The sequence below is a fragment of the Uloborus diversus genome, chromosome 8 (assembly GCF_026930045.1).
Source record: "Uloborus diversus isolate 005 chromosome 8, Udiv.v.3.1, whole genome shotgun sequence".
In the NCBI taxonomy this organism is placed as follows: Eukaryota; Metazoa; Arthropoda; class Arachnida; order Araneae; family Uloboridae; genus Uloborus; species Uloborus diversus.
Genome location: NC_072738.1, coordinates 44073058 through 44095182, shown reverse-complemented (window position 1 = coordinate 44095182; position 22125 = coordinate 44073058). Strand labels below are relative to the sequence as shown.

Genomic DNA, 22125 nt, shown 5'->3' with positions numbered 1-22125 from the left:
GCATAACTAAAAGAAAAACAGTTCAATCTCTGCACCTGGAAGTTTTTTTTAATGAAAACACATTGTCTTAAAATACATGTCGAGTGCCAAACTGTAGATAATGCTGCCATCTAGCAACCATGCTGCCAAAGTCTTCGCCAAGCCCTTCCACTAGTCACATGATACATCTATGAACCAATTTTCTTCATCAGCAAGAATGAGAAAGCTCGGTCTACTCTTATTATTAGTCTATGTGTAAAGCCTTTTGCCATGCAATAGGGCTCATTTTAATGTGAACACAACCCAGTATCAAGAATTAAATAACAGAATTATGTAGAACACATCATTTCTGAAAAATCGACACCTTTTATGCGTTTCTAGAGTAAAAAGTCGTTACGAAGAAAAATTAATTTTTATTTATTTTTTTACGTTTTTTTACATGACTGCACGTCTAAATTTTTTTTTTTTTTTTTTTTTTTTTTTTTTTTTTGAGCGTGACATCATATTCTTGATTATGTAACGGATTAAAATACTCGTGAAATAAAAACCTAATTCATCATTATGTAATAAATATGTTTTAAAACGGAAAATGATGTTACCTTTTTCACTAAAAAGTAAAAATCATGATTATGATTAGCATAAAAAGCAAACGTATAAACACAGGGGAATAAACTCAGAATAAGATATTAGTGAAACTGCTTTCTCCCGCGCAAAATTTTCTCAAAAAAGACTGAAATGTATTCACTTTAAACCCAAAATCTGTCTGAATTATTTTGAAAAATTCGGTGAAAAGACTTAAGCAGTCACAAAAGTCAAAATATGACTTTCCCTGCGGACAGTACCATTTTGGTTTTCTTAATCTTGTTTAAGCTTTGTGTCTTGTTACAGAAATTGATTTTCTCTTACCAGATTGCATATTCATCGAATAATTTATTTATGTCATGTAACGGTAATAATTAACTTAATACTTGAGTGATATTTATTCATTTATTGATGCGAATAATTTAATCCTAAAACTAAAATTGAATCAGAAGTTAATGCTGGGTTTATTTTTTAGTTAAAATGTTGTGAAACAGACCAAAAGAACCAAAATAAAATTAAAAGGTTAAATATTTTCTGATTATTATTGAATTCTAACTCCAAAAGTAAAATGATTAAATATTTCGTAAATATTTTATTAGCCTCATTTTGATGCAAAACTTAAGCAAACTTTCTGCTGGAAAGAGAGAAAAAAAAGGGGAGGGTCGTGGGTTGCTGTACTAGTTAAAAGTGATGAAATTTAAAAACAACCAAATTATAGCTCAAATTTCCAAGCAAAAGTGACAAAGCTGCAGAAAGCTATTTCAATGCTACATTAAAGGTCCTTCATCATTGCAAAAAGTGCTCAAAAAAAGGGCTTTTGTGATGTGTTTTAAGCAGAGTTACGAACTGTAATATTTTCCGCTCAGTTCTGGCTTTTGTTCCGCAAAAAAAAAATGGTTTTGGTTCAGTTGCAAAAAGAATAATTTTATTCTATGCATATTCTAATAGTGCAACTAAAAGCATAGTTCTGTCATGAATGTAGCAATCTACACATAATGTTGATAATTATACAGTTGAAGTTAAATTAGAAAATATTATTAAGTTTGTTGCAGTAAGAAAGTGACTGAAGATATATCAAACCGAAATAAAAACCGATCTTCCTTTTTTCGGTTCAGTTCTGGTTTTTGTTCCCTAAAAAAAATGGTTTTTGGTTTTAGTTCAGTCTTGAAAAAATAATTTTGTTCTGTGAATATTCTTATTATTCCTAAAAATATAATTATGTCATGAATGTAGCAATCTTACACATAATGTTGATAATTATACAGTTGAAGTTAAATTAGAAAATATTATTAAGTTTGTTGCAGTAACAAAGTGACTGAAGATATATCAAAGCGAAATAAACCGATCTTCCATTTTTTTCGATTCAGTTCCGGTTTTTGTTCCCTAAAAATATGGCTTTTGGTTTTGGTTCAGTCCTGAAAAAATAATTTTGCTCTGTGAATATTCTTATTATCCCTAAAAACATAATTATGTCAAGAATGTAGCAATCTACACATAATGCTGATAATTATACAGTTGAAGTTAAATTAGAAAATATTATTAAGTTTGTTGCAGTAAGAAAGTGACTGAAGATATATCAAACCGAAATAAAAACCGATCTTCCTTTTTTCGGTTCAGTTCTGGTTTTTGTTCCCTAAAAAAAATGGTTTTTGGTTTTAGTTCAGTCTTGAAAAAATAATTTTGTTCTGTGAATATTCTTATTATTCCTAAAAATATAATTATGTCATGAATGTAGCAATCTTACACATAATGTTGATAATTATACAGTTGAAGTTAAATTAGAAAATATTATTAAGTTTGTTGCAGTAACAAAGTGACTGAAGATATATCAAAGCGAAATAAACCGATCTTCCATTTTTTTTCGATTCAGTTCCGGTTTTTGTTCCCTAAAAATATGGCTTTTGGTTTTGGTTCAGTCCTGAAAAAATAATTTTGCTCTGTGAATATTCTTATTATCCCTAAAAACATAATTATGTCAAAAATGTAGCAATCTACACATAATGCTGATAATTATACAGTTGAAGTTCAGTTAGAAGTGTCAAGAACAAAATGACTGAAAATACATGAAACCGAAAAAAAAAACATTTTTTTTTAATTTACTTTTTATAAAGATTTTCTTATTTTTCTCTTCGGTTCGAAACCCGAAGCACTTCTTGCACTGATAAAGAGACTCCAATGGAAGTTTGAAACTGTAATTTCAAGCTTTTAACTAACAATTTGCTTTATTTGTCACTTGTAACTTAGTATGTAATCACTTCAATGGAGAAGAGATTTTCTAAATCCAGGTTTAAACGCTCGTAACTTTTTTTCGAGTTGAGATGGAAGCTTGGATCTTCGACCATAGGTGGAGTTAGATCTGAGGTTTAAAAGAAAGTCCATGTTTCCAATTTTGTCAAAAAAAAAAAAAAAAAAATGCGGGACAATTTGTTGACTTTTTATTGGTGGTTTTGATGAAGAAAGTAGTACCTGAAATCCAGCGAAGCTTTGAAAAATTCGAGGTTAGAACGCGAATAACTCCCGCTGTAATTCAATTAGATAATGGGACAAATGGCATAGAACGCAGAAAACTCTGTCCTTTCTAACGATATATAACCTCATTTTGTGTGCGTTAATCCCCCCCCCCCACAATATTCGGGAATTTTAATGAAAATTGGGTCTTAAATTAAATTGAAAAAGAAGTACCATTTGAAATGTTTTCCAATCTGTCTGCAAACCTTGTCCGGTCTTAAAGAAAGAAACTGAAAATTTCAGCGAAATCGGCCGGGTAGATCTCGAGTTCTGCGCATTCAAACGAACAGACTTTTTTTTTTTTTTTTTGAGATTTTATTTTATACTATGTAGAGAAGATCAAGTAATTGTGTCACCATGTTCCATTAAGAGGCCACGCGTGTTTAATACAGAAAACAATGGACTAATAATAAGCCCTTTATATACACGAGTCGACGCATCAGCTTAAGATTAGCCGTTTTGTATCGGAGCGCGTGTTTAAGTGGTTGTCTTTTCTGGCGAGGTATCGCGTTAGGTGGTTTTTCACTGCAAGCAATCATTAACGGCACGTGAATTGTTTATTAAATAAAATATTATTTTTGACCAATTTGGCAAAACCCGAATCTTTGCTGTGGTAACTCTAGCTTCGCAACAATGAAAAATCCGATCCAAAATGGCTAAAATTAAGCTGATGTGTCTTCCTGTCTTATATAGTTACTGTCTACAATGGAACAAATCATTGTTAAGAAAATATGTGAAAAGTTATTTATATATTTTTTGATATCTTATTAGCAATTTTATCTATTTTTGTTTCAAAACATATTTTTTTAATTAAAAAAAACGGTAAGTCAGCTAATTTAAGGATACGATTTGCTTGTTACCCAAATATCTCAGATTTCTGATTTTCCAGGTTGCCTTCGGTCCTCATTAGTCCGAAAAAATGAAATTGTACTGTATTTATGTCTAAAAATTAATAATTATATGCAATCGTGGAGTTGAATTTAGCGTGATTTCACCTTCTCTCATGACAATAACAATGTAACAATTGCTGAAAAAATTTAACAAAATTTTACTGATTCCTAAAACATATTTTACGAAATTGTTTAACAAAACCATACAGTAAGAAAATTTTGCAAAAAAAGAAAAAGAAGAAACTCTCTTTTAAACTTGCATCTAACTGGGTAAAACTGCATTAAAAAAAAAAATCTTTGTGAAGCTCAAGATGCCGTAAAAATGATGAATTAGCCTTTACTCCGTAGAAAAAATCCTGATCGAAGCCACTTTGAATTCATTAAAAAAGAATACTTATGGGATTTTTCTGGTAAAGTCCTAAAGTTTTAGGAAAAGATTTCGTTAATAAAAACATTATAACTTAATTAAAAATATTTTTCTTAATTACTCTCTGGCTTAATTTTTCTGAGAGTCCTTTTTTTTACTTCATTTGCTCTTTTTTTTCTTCTTCTTTTTGGTTTTGTAAGTCAATCAAGTGACTTTGGAACTTTTTCAATCTACTGTCAAGGGACTGATTTTTTCACTGCCGTTGCTTCTTTGAATTTATGTAAAAAAATTACAAAATTAATATAAATTGCTCTGCTTTAAATAGGTATAAAATTCATTTGTATCTTACATAGTTACTATACAAGTTGGACATCTGAAGACATAGCTTACAGTACAACACTTGATTAGTAACTTAGCTTTAAAAAATTTATGCTAAAATAAACATCACTCTTGAAATACAAATGAGAGTTGAGCATAAATTTAAAGTAAAAATGGGCTTATTTATTTATTTATTTATATTTAACTGTATTAATGCTTATTGAAATCGTTTTGCTAACAAATAAACGTTTACAAAATTACATTTTGCATAAAACTTTAAAAATACCAATTACTATTCCAATGTTTGAAAAAAATACATTAATAACATATTCAAACAAATTGATCATGAAGTCCAGCTTTTTATAGAAAAAGGCACCTTGAAAAAGTAATGTAATAAAACATTGCAGCATTTTCTTGAAGCTATCTATTTGAGCCAAAAGAGTTAAAATAAAACAAATCACAATGCAACAAACAGAACTCTAACTACCAATGATAACAATAGCGGCAAGAATAAATACTATAAATACACACACAAAAACGCGCAGCATATATATATATGCATGTATGCAGAAAGTATAAGTATTGTATGTATCAAAGATGCGCCGATTACTTGGCAGTACCGATTAATCGGACATAATCGGCCAAATATTGCCGATTAATCGGCGGAAAAAATATTTTCCAAGATTTTTTTTAAGCTTACCTTCAACAAGAAAGTATGATAATACATTTGTTAGCATTAAATAAATGCAATTCTCTGCAAACATTTCTATAGCATGTAATGTGGAAGTGTACAGACTAAGAATAAAACAAATAGTTAGGAAAGTGCGTAAAACTGAATGAAACATTAAAGGATCACTCAATAAGCGTATGTTATGATCACTGCAGCTCTTGATGACACATTTCTTTTCGCTTATTTTGTTACAGTAAAAAAATTCCGAAACGTTACTGTGTATTTCCGTGTAACGTTTCGGGATTTCAGTGGTTTTTATCCATTTCTTGGAAAAATCAAGTATGATTGTCAAAAAGTTTCCTGAGTTGCTACAAGTTGTCCGAATGTAGACTTCTCTCTGTCGTAAAAAATATTTTTAGCTCTCAGTTTAATGATTAACTGAGAGTATTAATAAGGTGTATCGGCTTCTACTTGATTACGCATCGTCCATGCTGATATAACTCCCAAAGGGAACGACTAAGTATGGACTACGTTGTTTTCCACGATTTGCAATCAAGTGAAATGCTTGGTATTTGCTGGCAATTCTGACTTAGCTTGGACCATGTTTCCAATACCGCTTTCGGAACTATCTTGATAAATCAGGAAGGTGCCAAGCTGGTATCCCTACCTAACCCCTACCTAAGATTACTCTGAAGTTTCAGAGACATGACTGGGTTTAAACGGGAAGATTTCTGGATTTTTCAGGAAGGTTTCCTGAATTTTAGCGGAAAATGCTCCTGGTTTTTGCGAGATATGTTGCTGGCAGAAATTGGGCACATCAGCCGCCGAATATTTTCCAGGAATGTTTCTGAATCGTTTTTACAGTGTATGATGACATCATACATTTTACAACTTACTCTTTGAATTATTAGTTTTTGATTCAACGAAAAAATAATTGTTATTTAATATCATTTGACTAAAAAACAAATGTGTGCATACTTTATTATTATTTGATTTAGAAACTAATGTTTGAAGAAATGTTCCTATTTCTTTTTCTATTTTGAATAACTATGCACATGTATGCGACGTCGGAACATTTTTCATGATCTAATCCTTTTCTTTATCATAGTGCTTTTTGATAACCTTATAATTAAATAATAAAAGTATTTTATGAAGAACAAAGATTAAATGGCTACTCATAATTAAAAAATAAATTAAATTAAAAATTGTCCTAGCCTGCTGATCTAAGGTTATCCCCTAATAATTTTTAAAACTTCATTTGTTGTCAACATAATGTAATTTTATTAACAATAATGTGAAATTTCGCTCAAAGACATTGAGTGAAATTTTGAAATTATTTTAGAAAAATTAGGAACCTAGAAAAAAATAAATCGTCTCTCAGAAATAAAGTATTAAATATTTCTAAAGTCGAAATTATAGAGAAAAAATATGATGGAGAAATTTGTAATATTAGATATAATCATAAGGATCATTAATAGACTCTGCCGATTAATAGGTAATCGGCCAATTTACTTATCAGCGCATCCCTTGTATATTCAGTATGGTGAGTTGGGGTAAGTGCGTCCAAGCGGTAAGAGCGTCCTTTGAAGATTATATAAATGCTGTCCTGAAGATACTTTTTCCGCACATCAAATATGTTCGGAGAGTGTTTAGTGGTATTACCTATAAGTGGAGATTGGCATTAGCTTGCGTAGATATACACAATCAGCTATAACTTACATGTCTAGTAAGAAATGTAAGTTATAGCTGATTTCCCTTTGAAGTCCTTTGAAGATTATGTGAATGCTGAACTGAAAAGACTTTTGCCGAACGTCGAATATGTTCGGAGAATGTTTAGTGATATTACCTATAAGTGGAAATTGGCATTAGCTTTCGCAGATGTACACAATCAGCTATAACTTATATGTCTAGTAAGAAATGTAAGTTATAGCTGATTTCCCTTTGAAGTCCTTTGAAGATTATGTGAGTGCTAACCTGAAGAGACTTTTGCCGAACGTCGAATATGTTCGGAGAATGTTTAGTGATATTACCTATAAGTGGAGATTAGCATTAGCTTGCGTAGATATACACAATCAGCTATCACTTACATGTCTAGTAAGAAGCTCTAAGATGAAGATTGAGAAGGTTAGAGTTTGTTGTCATATCAACCAGTTGAATTCAGCAAGTGTAAGTTGTGTTTTTTAGTATTATTTACTTCTAACATACATATTGATTATACTGCAACCAGACTTTGTTTATACAAGGGGTCGCACTTTTCATTTCTTAAAAGTAAGATAAGGCAAGTACGTTCCACATTCTGGTGCAAATGTCATCCATGTACTGTACACTAAGGTGGTTCAAAAATACATGTAAAAAAAAGTTTCTCCTAGATAACAGAATACCCTCCAATATTTTTAGACTTTGTGGATAGTAATATACTGGAAGAATTTTAGCTTCCTCTTTCAACTGAAAGAGGGTTCTTAACCCCCTCCCCAAAACTTCATAAGTATGGGGTGGGGGGTTAAAAAAACATGGAACTGAAAAAATAATGCTAAATATAATAATATACACTAGTAATATGCATATACATTGCAATAAAATAATTATTTACAAAAAACAGCTGGGGAAATTAAATGTTTCTAAATTTTGTGGTATTATCTGTGCTACGGCTAATGTAAAATTAAGGGATCATGGAGCACCCCCTTAAAATTTGAGTAAGAAGCTAAATTACTATTAGTAATAGCATAATACTATTAGTAAGTGTAAAAAAAAATATGGGGTGTCGTGGACTCTAGCTGAAAAAAAGTTTTCTTGAACCACCCTAATGTACACTTAAAAAATTCCAAAAGGTTACTGAGTATTTCCGTGTAACGTTTCAGGATTTCAACAGTTTCCTGGAAAAACCAATTATCATAGTCAAAAAGTTTCCTGGATTGCTACAAGAGACACAAATTCTGACTTCTCAATGTGGTGAAAAAAAAATTAGCTCCCAGTTTAAAGATTAATTGAGCGTATTTATTCAAAGGAAGTGAATAAGTCTCTGGATTCCGTAGCTTTGCATGAATTGCAGGCGAGTATAATTATTGATATTTATTTGCAATTCTGTCTTAGCTTAGGCCTTGTTTGCAAAACTGCTTTTGGAACTATCTTGATAAATCAGAAAAGTGTAAAGCTATTATATCTTACCTACTAAAGTTGAAACAAAAGTTTCATAGACACGACTTGCTTCAAACGGGAAGTTTTCTGAATTTTTGAGGAGGCTTCTACGATAATTTTAGGAATTTTACAGATTCTAGCGGGGAAACGTTGCTGGTTTTTGAAAGATATGTTACTGGGAGAAATTGGGCACATTAGCTGCCCATTGTTTTCCAGGAACGTGTCTGAATCTTTTTTACAGTGTAATTTGCTTTTAATTTGGCTTATAGTTCCCATTTTCGTTTCACTGGTTATTTACTTCTTTCATAAACATCTACTAAATTCAAGTTGTGCAATTATTTCGGAAGATGGTGAGATCCTATGTTCAAAAAATTCGCCCATTTTGTTATCTCAACGTTGCTCGTGGAAATCGCAGTAAAAATCTTCACTATTTCTCATGTTCACATTTATTTAAGCCTTATGCATCTAACAAACCATAACTCATTCCATAGCTTCGACCGCAGATTTCTCCTTTCCATCAGTTTCTTCTCCAAAATTCAGGTCGAGAGATTTATCAAATAAAACTTTTGCAAGCTAGCATTTAAACTTTTCCATATATTATCATGAATGTTCTTTTGACCTAATTTAGACTTCCTTACTAATATTTTATGCAATTTCTTTTTGAGTTCTGCTTTCTTTACACATTTTTCTCCAACACATCTCCAATTTTGTGAATTCCAAAAATATTCAAATTCGAAGACAAGACGAGAAATTTTAAAATATTTAGTTGCTGAGAAAGCTGAAATTAGCTTAAATAAAAAGGAATTGTTCCAGTTTGAAGCCGGACCAGGCTCTGAATAGTACTGATTTCATTTGTATCAAGTCCCAATGGTCAACCCTTTTGTGGTGAAGCAGAGCATCAAACACTCAGTAAAATTTAAAATTTTTAAATATTGTTACAGTGTAACCTCATTGATACGGACTGTCTGGATCTATATCGTCCAAATTAATGAAAGTACGAATTAAGCAAAATAACCTATAATTTGATCCAAAGTACATGAACAAACTACTGTATTAAGTAAATTACCGCCCATTAGCCAGGGCTAAAGCAGAAATACATGGCCAACTTAGTCCATTCCCAGCCGAGGACTGCAGTTTCGTGCTTATTAGCACTCATCAGCCCGACATAGGAAAGTGACTGAGCTGGAGATGGAAAACTTCTTATGGAAGCCAAGAGGGCCAAACAAACTGGTAGCTAATGTAGAATTAGCACAGACCAGCCGAGTGACCAAAGCAATGGTTCGGTTCAACTCGAAAATTGATGGCAAGGCATGAATATGCCATGTATATTCATATAATGAATATACCATGATGGCAAGGCATGGTATATTCATATAATGATTATACCATGCCTTGCCATCAGTTTTCGAGTTGAACCGAATCATTGCTTCGGTCACTCGGCTGGTCTGTGCTAATTCTACATTAGCTACCAGTTTGTTTGGCCCTCTTGGCTTCCATAAGAGGTTTTCCATCTCCAGTTCAGTCACTTTCCTATGCCGGGCTAATGAGTGCTAATAAGCACGAAACTGCAGTCTTCGGCTGGAGATGACTGAGTTGGCGGTGTATTTCATGTACTGTATTAGGGTTTCCAATCCCACGTCAATCTCAGTCTCGCGGGATTGACGTTATTCTTTTAAAAGTTAAACTGTTACGTAAAATGGAAAAATTTGTACTTTTTAGGAAGGACTGCTTTTGTTACATGAATTAATTGTTATCTCGAATTCCGTACACCAGTTGTAGAGCACTACAAAGTCACATCTCAATTAAAGATTATCGTTGGTAATAAGCAAAAGTGTACTTTAAAAAAAGTTAACAAAACAGCGCCCGTATCGGATGGGAAAAGATTTTTGCACAAAAAATAATGAGCTTGATGAAAACACGTGACGGGATTCCACTTCAGTTGGTTTTACTGAAGTTAAATAATTCTTGGAATTTAGCAAAAGAGATCCCCGCAAACTTTACAACCTTCTAAAATATATTTTTCTTTTCTTATGGGGGTCATTGTCCAGGTTCTTGTTCATTAACTTCAAATTTTGGACAAAAACGATGTCGGTTTGATTTGTGTAATACTCTATCCAAATTAACTCTCCGACTTGTTTCATTAACGTTGGTCACTGCATCAATGCATTTGATTTGTTACTGCAGGGAGTGAATCCTGATTGGCTCGCAGTCTCAGTAAAAAAAATTGAATAATTTTGCTGATTTTACCTCTCACTTTAAAGAGACAATCAAAAATATGAGCACCTTAATATACTGCACTGTCATGCGAGTCATCTAGTGTTATCCAAGTTAACGTCACCTATTTTAAAGTTGAGCAAATTTATCTTGATTTATCTCCGCAAAAAAGTTTCCTGAATAGCTACAAATGGCACAAATTCAGACTTTAAACTATTTTGAAAAATATTTTTAGCTACCAGTTTAAAGATTATATGAGTGTGTTTATTAGGTGTATCGGCTTCGATTTAATTACTGTCGTCCGGTTTGATTGAGCTCCCAACGTGAGCGAATGCGTCGTTGGCTAGCTGCAGGAAAGGAATATGCATGGTTCTTACTTGAAATTCTCGCATAGTTTTGGCCATGCGTGCTCTAATTATTATCTAATTATGTAATTGATAAGAACTCAGGAAAATTCTTATCAATTACATTACATCTACTTAATTTTTCTAGAAGGCTCCCGAGATATGGCTGACTGGCTTTCACAGGGGTTATTTCCCAATTCTTCAGAAAGTTACAAGGATAATTTCAGAAAGGTTACTGACTTCTAAAGGAAAACGTTCTTGGTTTTTGCAATGTATGTCACTGGCAGAAATTGGGCACATCAGCTGCCAATTATTTTCCAGGAACGTTTCTGAATCGTTTTTGCAGTGTAATACCAACGTTCGAACTCACAAACATGCAAATTAAATTTGAAAGCTCTCGTTTCAAGGAATAATAAAGGTTGTCTATTTTTTACCAAACGCTTTATCATCAAATTACTAGCTGTACCCGCACGGCTTCGCCCGTGGTAGAAAATTAAGAGGTCATTTGTTTAGCTTGTATATTTACAAATAATGGACGATGAATGCCTCGCCAATTTACTATGTTCATTTGCTCGCCCATTTTCCACGTTCTGATAATTTTCTTGTTCACCACGTCATGGTAATTGGCATTCGTCAACGTTATGATAATTTGCTCGATAAAGTTTTCTTAAAATTGGGATAGAAAAGGAAAAAATTGAATTTTCGAAAAATCGCTTCGAGGTGCATACCCCCCATGCTTCGAACTAATTGTGTACCAAATTTCATGAAAATCGGCCGAACGGTCTAGGCACTATGCACGTCACAAACATCCAGAGATCCAGACTTTCAGCTTTATTATTAGTAATAAAAATGTTTCAACTTATTTATGATGCAAAAACACTTGGAATGTCACCCAGCCCTTCTCCGTTATGCTGTAAAAAAAAATTTAGAACTCGCAGAAATTGAAGGACATTTTGTTCAACCATCAAAAGTCATAAAAATAGGTGTAGTTTATGTTTCCTGATTAACATCCTCTTATGACCTTTAAAAGGAGACATTAACTAAATTTATGACTTGTAACTTTATTATTGGAGTAACTATTTATGACTGTATTGTCATTCAAGGTAGGTAGAATAACAAGACAGGAATTGCAAATATTATATTGTGTCGCGATTTTTTTTTTTCCAATCTTTTTTCCCCCTAAATGAGTCTTATTTATTAATCCATCTACACCCTTGTGCGATTTAATGGAATCAAGTGCGCGAATTTTTAACTTTCGAATTTTTTAGGTTGTTTAGTCTTTGTTTATATCAGCTGTTTAGCCTACTAGTTGAGTAGGCGCTATAGCCTTTTTTTTTTTTTTTTTTGGTCATAAATATTGTGTTTTGATAAAGTTATAAATTTTTACATATTTTTGCTGTTTTTTCTCAATCCGGTCACTTTTTATCTTTTTGTTAGCCATGGATATTTCTCCCCAGAAGAGACTTTTCATTGTGACATTGAGTGAAAATCTGATTGCACATAAAAAGAAAAAATGATTTGTGCTTTGGAAACACATGGTTTAGAGATCAAGAATTCAAAATTCTAGTTGAGTCTATGCCCAATTGAGTGAAAATGGTGCTGGACAAAAAGGGGGTGCGTACTAAGTAGTGATTTTGATTTTATAATTAAATGTTGTAAATAGAGGTGATTTTGTATAAAAAAAAATTGGCTTGATTCCATTAATTCGCACAAGGGTGTAATGTAATATATTATTTTTTATCTAAACTTTAGTCTGAACAGTTTTAGTTTTCTTGAGAGTATTTCAATTTTAGTCATAATAAGAAACAATATTCATAAAATATTTTTTTCCTTTTTTGATACACACACAAACTTATGTGTACGTAAATTATATTTATTTATATATAATCTTAGACTATCTATTTATCTATGTCATCGCTACTCCTGATGAACGACAGAGAACTGACCATCGAACCAGGTAGCGATAGATTCGGAATTTTTCGGCCTACATGTTTGGCTTAGTTGCATGACCTGATTGTACGACTTTAATTAGCGGACATATTTTTTTTCTTCCCTCCATTCTTTCTTCAAAAAATCGGATTCTGCCTATCAAAGTGGAAATGAGTCACAGACGGTTAAGTCACGTGAGTAATATAAATGTTTCAGGAAGTGGTTTATGAGTAAAGTGTGTATTTTGATGCACGAAGGTTTCGAGCGTTAACACACATTGCCAATTCCAATGTGATAGTTAAAATGCAAGTAAGACAAAAAATGACCAAATAATCTCCCCATAAAGTGAAGTCAGGTTACGGTATTGAACATACAGTGGTGGTAAAAAAAAAAAATACATCACCCGCGCCGCAAAGCAGAAGAGTATCATCCCGACTGTATTCAACACACAGTTAAACATCCCGTATCCCAGATGATTTGGGGATGTATTTCTGATCAAGGAGTTCATGGAATTCACTTTATGCAAAGAACGCTCGGGTGTATGTTGGCATTTTGGAGGAGAAATTGCTTCCTACTATCCGGGATCACTTTACTTCAGTTCCAAACGTCATTTTCCAGGATGATTCTGCTCCGTGCCATAGGGCAAAACTGGTAAGTAACAATTTAAAAATCCTTATCCTGCCATTAGACTTAAATTGACATGGGGTTAAGTAATTTTTTTTTTCTCTAAACTCACACGCAGGTTCAGAAATGGAAAAATGAGCATGGGGTCAGCAGTTTACTTTGGCCCGGAAACAGCCCTGATCCATAAACAATTATCGGATTCCTGCTGTTAAATGTTTATTTCATAAGTTTTGCAGAATTTCACATACATTCATCGTTATTCGATCGACCAAAACTTCTCACATAATCCCATTGTTGTGAAAATGCGAGGATGATGCAATTTTTTTTAACAGCACTGTATATATCAAAGGTGAATTGGTGTTGGATCACTTGAGGAAAAAATGTTCTCTTCATATAAAATATATTTTATTAAATTTTTGCATTGATTCTTGTTTTTACACAAAGCATTCATTCTTTATTTCTTTCTTATATATGTAATTCTTTATGTATTACATAATACATCAGAATTAATTATATATCACATAAAAATTATATATCACATTATAAAAGTCGCATGCACAGTTAAACTACCATCCGGCCAACTTTGAAGCTGATGCTTTTCCTTATTTCCAGAAAACGTGCCATTTCTATATTCCATTATGTAACGCTCGTGGTGTGAAAACTTGAAATGCTTTTAAAAATACATGAATTTAGTGCTCCTCTTTTTAAATGTTAATTTTTCGAACATATTAAGAATAGTTTAATCTTAAGAAAAAGGAGTCTGCCGCTGTGTTTCAATCTCATATATTTTGCTTAAGTAGATTGTTGTATTCATATCGACTCTTTTATTAGTAATTCAATGCAGTTCGTGAAGCAAGTACTATGTTTCTACTTATAATTGTTTTTTTTTTATTAATTAATTTATTTATTTATTTCTCTTACATTTTATTGATATTTTAAAAAAATTGGCAATGCAAAAAAAATCTCTGCACTGCATTTTGAGTTGACAGAAGCTTTTTCACAATGCTAATGCTTTTTATTAAGCATAAAGTCACTTTTATTCCATTCCATTTGTTTTGCAAAAAAAGAGAAATGTTTTTTCCCCATTATCTGAGAATAAAAAGTAATGCCGGCGCAAAGGAACTAACCTGAGAAGTTGGTGTGTTTTGATAGTATTTTCCTTCTAATTCAATTCTCTTTGTTGAAATAGACGGTGCATTTTAGTCTATTGTGTGCATAGCGCTTCACAAAGCGTGGAAAAGGTTTTAAATGTTTTTATGATTTGTTTTCCTTTTAAAATTTTCGTTTCATTTGTAAGTTAAAAAATAATTTTGGCATTTACGAAGTCTACGCTGTTTTTACTATTTCATAGTATTTTGCTTTGTTTCTGATGCAGTGAAAACATTTCTTCAACCATTGGGGTACATTATTTTTAAAAAAGCAATGTAAATTCTTGTTAGTCGACTCTTTGGTATTTTTACCTCCAACCTGTATTTGGAATAAGTGAAAAATTTTAGAAATCAGTTAAATGCTTCCCCAATTAATAAGTAAAACTTTACTTTCATAATACCAACATACAGTATTATTCGTGTATTAGCGAAAAAACTGGATGCTTAAAAGAAATATTGACCACTGACTTAAAAAAACTTCACTGACCTTTAAAACAAATCTAAATTGCTTTGTTTGCAAGGTAAGTTTTTTTTGCAGTTGTCTGCGTTACGAAGAATTTACAACTTACTTTATTTCTTGTGTATTTGTATTTGGTAATTAGAAAGTCGCCAGTCAAGTTATGACGGGTGAAAATTGCTTCTACATTAAAATGAAGTCATTGCCTGTTCTGTGATACTTTGATAGTTGAAATTCAGCCTTGTCACAATAAAGCCTTTCCCTGCATGTTAAATAGTACCAAAACATATTATCAAATTATTATGCCGTGGTGCGAGTTTCATTGTCGAAACTTGCGCGTTATTCGATCATTGGCTATTATATATATGGGGATGTAAATTACATCCGTGACTAGAACGAGAGTGGGAGCGGGATTTTCATATTGTTCTAATTACGATGAACGCTTTAATTAAATTCTGGTTTATACGGGTGAGGGAGCGGGGTATAAAATTTTGTTCTAATCGTAATGCTATTTTGATTAAATTCTTCTTGTGAGCAGAGAGCAGCGCCCCTAGTGATAAAAAATTTTCACGAAGTAGTCAACTTTTTGGTACAAACAATGTAACCTTTTGGATTTAATTATATGCCAATAAAACGATTAGCTCAGAAACAATCACAGTAGTTTTGATTCAATGTTATAATTTATTTTTCTTATAAATTATTTTTTATTCCAAAGTAGTTTTTTTTTCCTATTCATTGATAGCTGTATTAAATTATTTTTTTGAGTGTAAAATATTTTAATTTAAGGAACGCCCGCGTTTGCTTCATTTTAATCTAATTTTTGGTAAAACTATGCGCAATCGTTTTGATGTTTTCGATCAGAATAATAAGAATAACATAAATAATTCTTTAACAAAATTAAATCGCTTAATAATAGTAATAAGATGATATATAGAACTCACACTATTTTCAATGCTAAACGTACATTTACTATGTGAAATTAAACATTGTTTTTAACCTCGTTTTCCCCGGCATGAATGGAAGAACCTTGCAAGTGTCCGTGAAATCCTGGTGGACACAGAGTTTTGTGGCATATCGGCTGAAACGAGGTAATACGATGTATGGGTTTATGTATATTTCCATCATTAAAATATTGTATGTCCGAAAAGACCTCGATATATTTTAAAAATTCATAGAAAAACAACAAATTGTCATAAGACTGTGTTTTTTTGCTCCGTTCATACATTTCGCAGGTTGACGAATTTTTTTGGGTTCATTTGTGTAGCATTGTTAGCATTGAAGATCTGAAAATGCGAATTATCCAAGTAGGCTTAACTGTTCTGTAGTTCATACTGGCTAGAACATGGGATGAACTTGAATACCGTTTAGATGTGGTTGAAGCAACAAAACGGTACTCACATTCAATTCTAGCAAGGAAAGCTATTGCTGTTTAATAAATGAGTAAACACCTCACATAACGTTTGTTTTTCCTTCTTTACAGCGTCATCTTTAAACAAAATTTAAAATGTTTTTTTTTTTGGGGGGGGGGGCAATCGCGAATTGCTTATTGTTCTCACTAGATCGTTTCAGGCGTTCTTCCGTCCTTTGAATTTATTTTTGCCTCCTCCTCCCAGCTGCAGCACCACTGTCGACCGACTCCTCGATTCTGCTCCCCCAGCGGGCTGTTGTGCGGTGGCGTCCATATCTCATGTCCTACACACACATGCCTGCACAAATATGCCTTGAACACATACACGTCTGCACACAATACACGCATGCCTACATGCCTACACATACATGCCTACACACTCACGTCTGCACACAACACACAAATGCCTACGCACATATGCCTAAACACACATGCCTGCACATACATGCCTACACACACAAACAGGTCTGCACGCAATACACACATGCCTACCTACACACACGCGCGGCTACACACTCTCGTCTACACGCACGACTACACGCCTACACACACACACGTCAACACACACACCGCAGTTTGTTGCTTTTCTATTAATTCTTTAAATGTGTCAAGAAGTTTTTGGACACCCTATACAATGCCTAGGTTTGCCATAGCAAATATTTAAGCAATTATTGCCGGAAATATATTTATTCATCGCATGTCAAAAACAAATAATTATTATGCTTTCAGAACAAAAATTATCATAAATATAGAAAATAACTCAAAAAAAAAATACATATATCAAAATCTATTACAACAAATTTTTCATAAAAACGCAAATTTATTACAAATACTTTTATGGTTCTATCAGTACGCCACAGGAGTTGAAACACAAGCTGAATAAATATTCTTCCAAAAACTTTTTTTCCCCCATTCAAAAACATCAATTCTCAGATTTTCTAAGCCATTAAAAATCTGTTTCTCATGACAACGTACGTACTAGAACTGCAAAATATACTTCAGGGGTATAATTTTTACGAGAATGAGCTTGTAATAGAAGTATAAAATGACTTCAGGGGAGCAAGAAATTAAATTATGTTTATGTGTTGCGTCATCTGTTTCCGCTTTGTGGACACGATAAAGGGTTTGAATTTTTTTCAGCGTATTCATTTTTTGAGTTTTTGATTGGTTTTTTTGAGTTTTTTATTGTGGTAGTTTAGATTGTCCTTCTCGGATGCCCAAGTACCTCCCTTGCGAAATTTGGTCGAGATCCGACGTAAACTGTGGATTTGTATTGGGATCATACATACATTCTTTGTTTTATTTATATAGATTTATTCTTTTATTTGTTACTACTACTTTCAAAACTACTAGTAGAAAGTATACTACTTTCAAAATTAGTTCTACGTATTTCTGTTTGTAAGTTTTTTATTTGCTTCGATATTGAAACTTAATGTTATTGTGCATTTCACGAACTCTAGCGACAAACATAAGCTATAAATAAACTTGAAGTTGATACTACAGCCATGGAAAAAATTATAAGGACACGTTGAAAAATGAGTGTTATGTATGAAAGTAATTATCAGCTACAAACAGAATGAAACAAAATTTACTACTTGTAAATTGGAAACATTAGAAACCTGTTAGTATGAAATTAAATTGCAATATAAATGTTAAATCACAAATTAACACAAATGTGTTAGGTGAAACATTTAAAAGAAAAGACATTATGAAATATGTCCCGAAAAAAATTAATATTCTACAAAGTCACTTTTTTTTTTCAATTACCCTCATGAATCTACCAGTAGGTGACTCAGATAGTTCAGTTTATTTGAAAATGTTTTTACACGTCAATTCAAAGGATGACGTCCGTTAGTCTTAATTTGCATTTTGCGTCCCATCCTTAGACATTTTTCAATTTAAAAACCCCAACGATTCTCTATGGGATGTAAGTAAAAACTTCTTGCTGTCCAGTCCACAATTTTCTCTGAATTGGCCAAAAACCATGAATGTGATTCACAAGACGCATGGCAACTTGCATTGTCTTGGTGGAACAAATAATTACTACCTATGATAAAAGGTGCTTCAGGTAATAAATTTTCAGCTAGCATATCAACATATGATTCTGAATTCAAAAGATCTCGAATGGGCACATTTGATGGTGTTCCATTAGCTGCAAAACCTGCCCACACCCATCACAAAACCGCTTCCGAATCGTCATTTGGGGGGAAAAAAGGTTTCGTTTTGCAAATCATTCCAGTTATGGTGAAAATCATCTGGTCCGTGCAAATAAAATTTTTGTCATCAGAAAATATGGTATATTTTCATCAAGGCCCAAAAGAAACGTATTTCTTATCGAACTCCAATCAAAGCTTCTTTTGAACCTTCGTAAATGGTGAATGTGACCGTAGTTTAGCATATGTAACATTGGATTTCTTTTGCAAAACATTACGCACTGTTCTAGTTCAGCAATGTCCAAGTAAAGGGTTCTAGTTCAGCCTAATGAGTTGAGACGGAAGAAATACCTAACAATGACTGTTGTTGCTGTTAGAGCCTCTTGAAAAGGACAGGCTGACTTATACGACATTTTGGTTCCAAGGCAAAATTGGATCCAACCTCATTTCTAGTATTTATTAATACATTATAACACACGCAGGTTGCTATGTCGTAAAATAATTGATGATAAGTTGAGTAAAATTTCACTTAAGGTGGATCTAGAGCCGCTATATAGACAGGCCGGCGCATCAGCTTAAGTTTAGCCTTTTTGGATCGGATTTTTCATTGTTGCACTGCCAGGGTTACCATAACAAAGTTTTGGATTTCGCCAAATTTGCAGAAAATAATACTTTATTTAATAAACAATTCACGTGCCGCTAATAATCGCTCGCAGTGAACAATCACCAAACGCAATTACCTGCCAGAAAAGACAACCACTCAAACACGCGCTCCGATCCAAAAAGGCTGATTTTAAGCTGATGCGCCGGCTCGTATATATAGGGGCCTTAGGTGGATCTGGAAAGATAATTCAGCTCACAAATTCAACAAACATTTCTCGGGAAATGTTTACTGTAATAAACCTTATTTTCACACCTTATTCGTTTTTAATTTGTATTAATTAAACCGTCTTCATCTACAGAATAAAATAATCAAACATAAATCAGGCAACACATCTAAAGCTTGGTCACAAGTTTTCTGCAATGAGACTTTTGTACAAATACTATTTGTTTTGCTCGACAATTTTGGAACCAAAATGTCGGATCAGTCAGCTCCCCTTATATAGGAAGGAGCCTTAGTGCAAGGTACATTCATTTATCTTTCAATTCGAGCAGATTTTTTTTTTTTTTTTTTTTTTTTTTTTTTTTTTTTTTATAAAAGCAAGCTCTATGAACAATTGCTCGTTTCTGGTGCTTAGTAAGAGTGGAAAACTTGCATGTACGCTTTTTCTTGCCAAACTCTTTTGGATTCTTTAAACAATTATAAATTACTGTTTTACATTTGTTTACCTTCCTTGCAATTTCACGTTATTATTATTGAGATATCGCTTTTAATTTTAAAAGCATGAAAATAAGTCCTGAAGAAATTCTCAAAATTGCCCGTTTTTTCTTGTTAAACATACGGAGTCTTTCTGGAGGAGGTATTCAAAGTAGTTTAAATGTGGGATGGTCAGTTTTTCCACCTCTAACTAAAGTCCCATCAGTTCCGATAAAAGAAACACCGCAAAAGATTGGTTTTGGACAGTGATGAATTTATTAATTCTTTCCAGTTCCAACGGGCATGCCAGTAGCATTAATTTACAGTCCTAGTTTTCATGTACCAACTATGTTTTAATATTAAAAAAATTTCGCTGATTCTCTGCGGCAGTGGCAAACAGAAATCTCCTATTGAGAGTCCGCTAAATCACAAATTTTGCTTTTCATTTTTATATTGCTTGACATTGAACGACAATCATAGCATTTCTGCTGAAGCTCTCCTTGCATTGTGTCGTCACAGATATCTTTTTTTAAACGTTTGCCATAAAGCAATATGGTATAAAAGTTGACATAAAAGTTAAAATAGTTGTAAAAATTCTTTGTATCTAGGAGAGGAGTCAGACAGTTATATGTAACAACTAAGGTTAGTTTCTAAGGTTTGTCGTCGTCTATAAGACTGGGTTCTTTATATGCTTGATAGGTTGGCAGAACCGTTAACTGTTAAACGACTTTTGAAATATGTAGGACCACGAAAATGTTCCAAATTAATTCTTTTGTGAAAAAATTCAGATTAGCTATGAGGATGAAAATTGTATATTCTACTAAGAGGTGAGTCAAAATCTTGGATGCCTTTCAACATCTTGTACGCGTTTTCTTCAAGAAACGTTTACGCCTTTCTTCATATCGTCGACTCAGAACAACAATAAGACATCTAATTCTGGAAAAAACAGTAAGATATCCTAGGTTGCTCTGAGGCAACGATATGCCTCTTTTTTGGGGGGAGGGGGAGGCAATTGCTTTGTGATAGGATATTTGTGAACTATATTAATTAATTTTTTTGTTTTAAATGCTTAAATACGGTCATCGTGAAGAATAGTTAAGCACATAATTTTTACTTATTTTTTCCTCTTTGTCAAATTCTTTCCTACCCATTGTTTTAACTCTCAACTTTGAAAGTACAATAATTGTGTGCAATATTTCTATTTCAGTTGAGAATTTTCTAAACAAAATGTACGTAATTGAATTCAGTAGCAAATGTTTTCCACTTCGATTTCAGTATGAATCAAAAACCTTAAAGGATAGTCTAAAATGCGTGCAAAATTACAACTTTTAGAAGCATGGATCAAAATTGTCTATCTACACTGCTTAAATTCAAAAACTAATTTGCCCGAAGCGAATTTCAGTTACATTTCATTGAATTACATTTTAAAGCGTAAACATTCTGTGACTCTAAATGATTTTCAGTGTCCCAAAATAGTACAATGCTATATATCCCATTTTTTGAAGCCTCATATACCATGCAGCGCTATATCGTGAAATTTTTTATTTTCACTCGTTTACATCTCTCAGCATTCAGTTCGAAGAGAATCTTCAAACGCTCTGTCATTGCGGATGAGGATCAACAGAATTCATCTTTTGCGTATATAAGAACGAAACAATACGAAACAGAAACTGGTAGCGAAGAAAATCTATTGGTTTTAAAAAATAATATGAATACATATATGCATAATTTATAGCCTATAGCACTCAGTAAAAATGCACCTTTCATGGGCTGAAAGAATTTTTCAAACAGGTGCAGTGGTTCCGGAGATTACCTCGAACATATAAACACACAAGAATACGCCCTCTCTCTTTATAATATAAGTATAGACGATATAGATAAATATCTGTATGTATTTGTTTCTCTCTCTCTCTCTCTCTGTGTATGTTCCTTACTCAAACCCACAGAATGTGCCTGATTTTCCCACAGTTGGCACAAAGGTCCTTTGATGCTCAGGAATTCACATAGGAGGATTTTTGCTTCTATGAGAATGAAATACTCCCAAAGGGGATTCCTTATACAATATACACGCTTTGCACAAATACTTCGTACAATACACACAT

The 22125-nt window shown here is 32.9% G+C and overlaps 1 protein-coding gene across 1 annotated transcript in view; it reads right to left on the bottom strand.

The window, feature by feature from the left end:
* The window catches only part of LOC129227323 (uncharacterized), a 168824-nt gene that overhangs the window by 76124 nt on the left and 70575 nt on the right, over nt 1-22125 (bottom strand). The gene's annotated exons all lie outside the window — the stretch shown is intronic.